The sequence below is a fragment of the Atta cephalotes genome, assembly GCF_000143395.1.
Source record: "Atta cephalotes unplaced genomic scaffold scaffold00017, whole genome shotgun sequence".
Lineage (NCBI taxonomy): Eukaryota > Metazoa > Arthropoda > Insecta > Hymenoptera > Formicidae > Atta > Atta cephalotes.
In genome coordinates this window covers 832,868-839,325 of record NW_012130081.1, presented here as the reverse complement: position 1 = coordinate 839,325, position 6,458 = coordinate 832,868, and the positions used below count along the sequence as shown (strand labels likewise).

Here is a 6,458-nt window from a genome sequence, read left to right as displayed (position 1 = left end):
CTCTCTTCTCTCTTCTCTCTCTCTCTCTCTCTCTCTCTCTCTCATCCTCTTTCTTCTATGACCACATTGATTTTCCACGGTACTCCACCCTTAGTCCACATTACTCTATCCCTTCCTCCATCTGCTAACTTTTCCTCTGCAAACTCTTCTCCGAAAGAGAATGTACCCCAAGTGGAGTACAGACAAGCACCGTTCAGGCATTCGTGCCTTCTTCCTCGGCGCCTTCTTATCGACACCCGACGTCGCGCACTGGAGGCCGTGTAGTCGCTGTTTACTTGCGAGTAATCCGGGAGCTGGCCCGAGTACTCGAAAGCTTTGCAAGTTTGATTGAATCTCGGCAGCAAGAGTGCCGCCGGCATCAGAAAATGGACAAGTTGCTAGCTTCGGAGTTCGTTCTACACGATTCCCATTTTTTATTTTCCCCGCGAAAGTTAGTGGATGTCGTGAACAGAACCATTTTAGTCGGCACAATCAACCAAAACTTTTGTGTCTTAAACAGAAAAAACGTTTTCAGATTGTAAACGAACTGAATAATTTTGTGTTACGATTAGAATGATAATGCACCCCGAGTTTAAATTGGCGACGGAATAACATTATATAGAAAAGCGAATTAAATACTTTGCATCACGTGATTTATTTAATTTTTTATCAGCCGCATTAGCCATTTTATTTAATATCTTTTAATATCGTTTAAATTTTGAATTGTATAAAAAAATTGAGAGAAAAAACTATGTTCATCGTAGCTATAACGGCCATTTGTCTCTCTTAATCAACGTTGCAAGCGTTATTTTTTGAATATCTATTTATTATTGTCAATTTGTTTAAGAGCTCGGTGCTTTTTTTTCAGATAAAAGCATATTTACGCTTTTCCTCGTTAATGAGATTTCGCCTTTGATGTCCACCGTTTTTATTGCATTAAGTGGATTTCGGAGGTAATTTTTTTTTTAGTCTGCCGCGCCACGTTTGCCACGCTGTTGTAACGTTCGTGAAATGCATTCTCGTTTTTCGCTCATGTCGACGAGAATCGATAGACCGGGCAGATTAAAACCGAGTATTCGTACTGACGATTTCGAACGTGCGACGGGAATATAAAGCCAAGTGCGCGCCATGTTTTTTCTCTATCATTTGTTTTTCTTCTATCAATCCACCAAACTTAGCGATATTTTCTGACTAAAGCTATATTACAAAATAATTAAATTTGCAAATCAAAGTTATACAGAACATATTATAATAAATTTTCGCAAATTTTACACTATATTACCTGATATAATGTTGCGTGCCTTGCAAATACTTTCCAGAGTTGAGAAGCAACGCGTTATTGTTACAGTTACTTTTTTAAACGGTAACATTATATTTTTTATCAGTAACGGCAATGATGACCCAGTCAATTTTGGCGTAATGAATATAATCGTTACTTTTATCATTATTATGTACACGTAAGTAATATGTGTACGTATACACAATATACATGGAATGTGCATAAACGAATTTTAAAAGAAAGGAGTTATATTTGATCATGTTGCGATCGACTATAACCACTATATATTTCGTGTTGCATTGGTCAATTAGCGACGTATAATTAAATGCCAAAAAAGTCAGTGAAAAAATTCAAAATTCAGTGAAAAAGTAATGGAATTGTAACAACTCTATATTTTTTTAAATACGATAACGTTAACGAGTTATCTTTTCAATGATAAGTTCTTTTTTACAACGACTAACGAGTAACAGTAACGAGATACTTTTTAAAAGTAACTTTCTCAACCCTGAGACTTTCATATCGTGATATATTTAATACTGATAGAATCAGTAAAAATACATTTTACGTCTGAAAGTCTATTAGTCTCGGTGTCGCAAAGACTAATGCGGCAAGTTCTGAGAGGAAATTGCAATCATCATTTGTCCAGAGGACGCAATAATGTACGGTGAACTACCCTCGGCATAGTCCAAAATCGTCCCACGTACGACGACAGCATGTGGATTTCACGAGAATGAAGGCGAAGAAAAGGGATGCTTGAGACATTAAAGAAGTAAAAAACGAAAGAGTCGATAGGATAAGATCGAATGAAGGAAAGATAGACGCAGATAAAAAAAAGGAGAGAGACAAACAATTCAACGTGACACCATGCATTTGTCTCGTTGCTCCGCTTATCGCGTAAAAATCTCATTTTTATCCTTCCCGCAATATCCTCCGACGAAGTTCTGCGCCTTCTAGGCATGAATAGACCACCTATGTAAGTCCTATTCTCTAGCCCTAAACTCCCCAGAATATATTTGATGGCATCACCACTCCTGAAATAGGCCATTACATCCAATCTCGTCTCATTTCCGGATCCTTTCTTTTTCTAACCGCTCTTTGTTTTTCAACTGCGTTTCGAACAACTCGAGTGGGATAACTTGTCATTGATTTACCTTGGGGTCTTTCCAATCTTTACAACGCGAGTTTCCTCATTTTCTTGAGTGTTAGAACAATGTTGACTGAGCTTAAACATTATATTTATTCGGAGAATTGTTGCTAATGATAGAGAGAAATCGATTACATTTACTTTTAAAATATCGACAAGTTTAATTTAAAAAATGCCTTTTAATATAATAAAAGTGCCTAAATATGAAAGATTACGCTTACCTTTTTTTAAATAAAATTGTAGTAAAAGTGTACAATATAATATAAAATTAATCGATCTATCTAAGAGAATATATCAATTAAATATTTCTATCCACACAACTGCATAATACATATTAAAAAATGTAATGTCGATATCTATTTTCATCTTCTTCTCGATGTTAAACTTTAAGTAACCGAGTTATCTTTTTCTCCCGGATACTTTGAGAAAATCAAAACTTGGACGGACATCTGGAGGATACGGGCAGTCAGCAAAGATTAAGAAAGAGAAAGACGAAGACAAATCTTTCCCCATGTCTCTTCATCCACGTGCTGCGGATGTTCCGCATGCCCTGCACATACGTACACAATGCCAAACAAGAATCGCTGATGAATCACGCGTGCGCGCGCGCGCGCGCGCGTGTGTGTGTGTGTGTGTGTGTGTGTGTGTGTGCGCGCTCACGCAATCGTGTTCGTTTTTGCCATATTGAAATCTACTTGCAATATTTCTCTCTTTCGCGTCGAAAAATATTGCGCAGAAATATCGAGCAGTCGTGGTCAAATGTTGATAAAGCCAAGTTTTCCTAGTGGAAATTCGTCAGGAAGATAAAAATCTGACCAGGCACGGTCGAAACGAAACTATCCGAATCGGATCCGAGTGACAGATGGCTCTAATCTGCCGATAGTGCGCGATCGAGAGTCTACCTTGCAGTAGAAACATGAAATTGTAGTAGGCTGCTAGAATCTAGCACAAGAGATCCAGATAAGAACCGACGCAAAAAGAACATAAGTCACGCTGACACGTAATTTCGGTGGCCGGAATGATACGCGGTAATTGTCTCGGATGTCTCACAAGTTAAGATGAAAATATATGTGCTCGTAGAACTTTTAAAATCAAAATAAATTCTCTAAAATTAATTTAATTTTCGTGACATAGATTTTGATTAAATTATATTGTACAGGTATAGGGTCTTCAAACAAAAAATAATATCCAAGCGATTTTATATATTAATTTTTTTTAATAAGTGCACTGAACTTTAAAAAGTTTTAAAGTTTTAATTATAATTAAAATAATATACATAAAGTATATTAAAATAATAAAATCGATGAAAATTTAAAAAATTGAAAGATATTTTATCAAATAAAAAATCGCGAACAAAATTCATCTTCTTTTTGTAATTTTATTTTATTTCAAGTAAAAATTCAATGTAATGTTCTTATATAAAATCGCATGTTATATGGTTACTTTAATTGTCATAGATGATATGATGTTTTATAGTCTGTCATAGTTTTGCTATGATCTGTGATTTTTCTACAAATCATAATAGAAGTATGACAGATTGAAAAACATCAAACAAAAAGAAAAATATCAAAAGATAGATATTTTTTTAAATAAAATATTCTAGCTTATACAGAAAAAACTTAGCAAAAATTTCTTGCTAAGTGTAACCTACACCTGTGATAATTTGCTTGAAGCAAGTTTACTGCAGCGATATAATCAACATTCAATAGTTGTTAAATCAGAATCTTTATAATTCTTATAAATTAAAAAGATATCATGTAAAATTACTAATTTTTATTTTTAATTTATACTATACTGTCCTATTAATATAATACATTGCAAGATTTATCAGGTTGAATTTGGCAATTTTTTATTATTAAAAAAAAGACAAAAGACAGAAACAAAAAACTACTGTTACTAAAATATTACTTAACCGAAACTTTCACAATCTTCCATTTCGAAAGAATCCTTGTAAAGAATCGCGTATATCTTCAAAGTAAACCGAAAGTACTCGTAAACAACAATCATCAATCATAGCTGCGAGAGTCATGCGGGTAGCTACGCAGCTGATTCTATACTATCGTTTTCTCCCTTGTGTTACTGGGTTACCGCACGTCCTAAAACGGAAGTGAATTCCATCCCCAACCGCACCCGCGAGTGTAGTACCGGTGAGTGCTTTTAGGCAAGGCCGCATTCGTAGGCGACGGGCTTTACGCCGATGCGATGGCATGAAATAAGCAGAATGAAACGAATAAGGGAAGAAAGGCAGTTGGAGTAAGAAGAACATGCGCGGATAAGGAGACAGAGTGGCAGTTGAAGGAGGGAGGTTGCTGAGAACAAATGCGAAGCTCTGCTTCCATTTACGTCGGGGATTGCGAGCGTCAGGGGTTGGCACGAAGTACGGGATGGAAGAAATTCGTGGAAACACCGCGGAATTGGATAAGCCGGCGGGGTTTGTTTTGTCAGGGGTTCGCAATGAGGATAAACGTGGCGACTGTGAGATCGCGTGGTCGATGGTCATAGGCCTGAATATCGCGTGTCCCAGCAAACTTTCTCTTGCTCGCTCATTCACTCGCTCGCTTACTCGTCCGTCTGCGCGGAAATCGACAATCTGCTAACCCGAGACAGGCACTCGTGTTGTTAACAAGCGCCGCCGCGCCGGATCGATGGATCGAAACTATGTTTCCCTGTTAAATTAATATTCCCTCAAAATGCTTACTTTTCACGAATGACTAAATTACCTCCTCCTCACCCCATCCCATAAGTTTGCCAGTCTTTCCTAGGAAGTCATTCTTGCTATTTAGTGACTATATGAACTATTATATGACACTGTTTAATAGAATTCACGGAAATTTTGCATTGTGTTTTAAAAATTATATAAGCAGACATCTTTCTTATCTGAGAAAAAGCACAAAAAAAGATACTCCGTACTGAAACAATGCAATATATTTTTTTAAATGTAAATTAATAAATGTTTAGTTTACTTCACTTTTCAACCATACATAAATAGATTTTCTAACATTTCAATATTTGCCCATTTAACAGCAAAGAAAATTTAGAAACATTCATTCTTAGTGTCACTGTCATTATTATTGTCAGCTACTATAATACTGCACGTAGTATTCCAAATCGCAATGCAATAAAGAAAAGTGGTTGCGATTAATTTTTTTAGATATTATCCTGCAATGCGATTCGCCAATCTCATTCTCCGCTGTAGAGAAAGTGCGGAAGGAGACGAGTCCTTACTCGAACTATTGTCGAGACGAGAGACGGCGATCGAAAGCCCGACAATGGAATTGCGATTATCGTCCGAGCAGGGTTGCTTGCCCTCATCAAACCCTATATACGCGAGGGCGAATCGAATGGTATGGAACACGATGAGAGACAGGGAGAGATATCAGCGAAGGAAAGAGGGAATGGAAGGGTGAGGGATGGGATTGGCACGGGGTGGAGGAGCAAGATAGAGTTAGAGAGGAACGAGCGGGAGGTACTAGGTGCTGTTTGTTGAATCCTCGAGATCAATACGACGTACCCTATCTCTTTCTCCCTCGTAATATTGCGGACGATGGCGTGCGTGACACACGTATATGTTCATGTTCCCGATACACGTCACGAAAGGCAAAGTGATGCTGTACCAAATGATCCCCGATTTTTTACGAAAGTGTTTTGTCAATCTTCGTTTCTCAATGAAAAATGGACAAAATTGTGATGTACGAATAGCTTGATTGTCCATTTTCAATTCTTTTCTATAAGATAGATTGACGCAGTGATGAACGGGAAATTTCGTGATTAATATTGTGTACATCAGTCATGCCAATTACGACAGATTGCTGCCGTGAGATTGTAGCTAGTACCTCCATTTCCGATAATTATACCGATAAAATTCTATTTATGCAAGTTTCAACATGGAAGTGTGGTTCTTAAAAAATTGATTATTCTTCTTTTAATCCTATCTATATATAAACAATAGTTATAAATATATATTTATATAAATAAATATATATATATACATATTTATATAAATATAAATAAATATACATATACATATATATATATATATATATATATATATATATA

At 36.4% G+C, this 6,458-nt stretch overlaps 1 protein-coding gene across 1 annotated transcript in view; it reads right to left on the bottom strand.

Annotated features, from left to right (window-relative positions):
* The window catches only part of LOC105618481 (protein abrupt), a 59,663-nt gene that overhangs the window by 21,604 nt on the left and 31,601 nt on the right, over window positions 1–6,458 (bottom strand). The gene's annotated exons all lie outside the window — the stretch shown is intronic.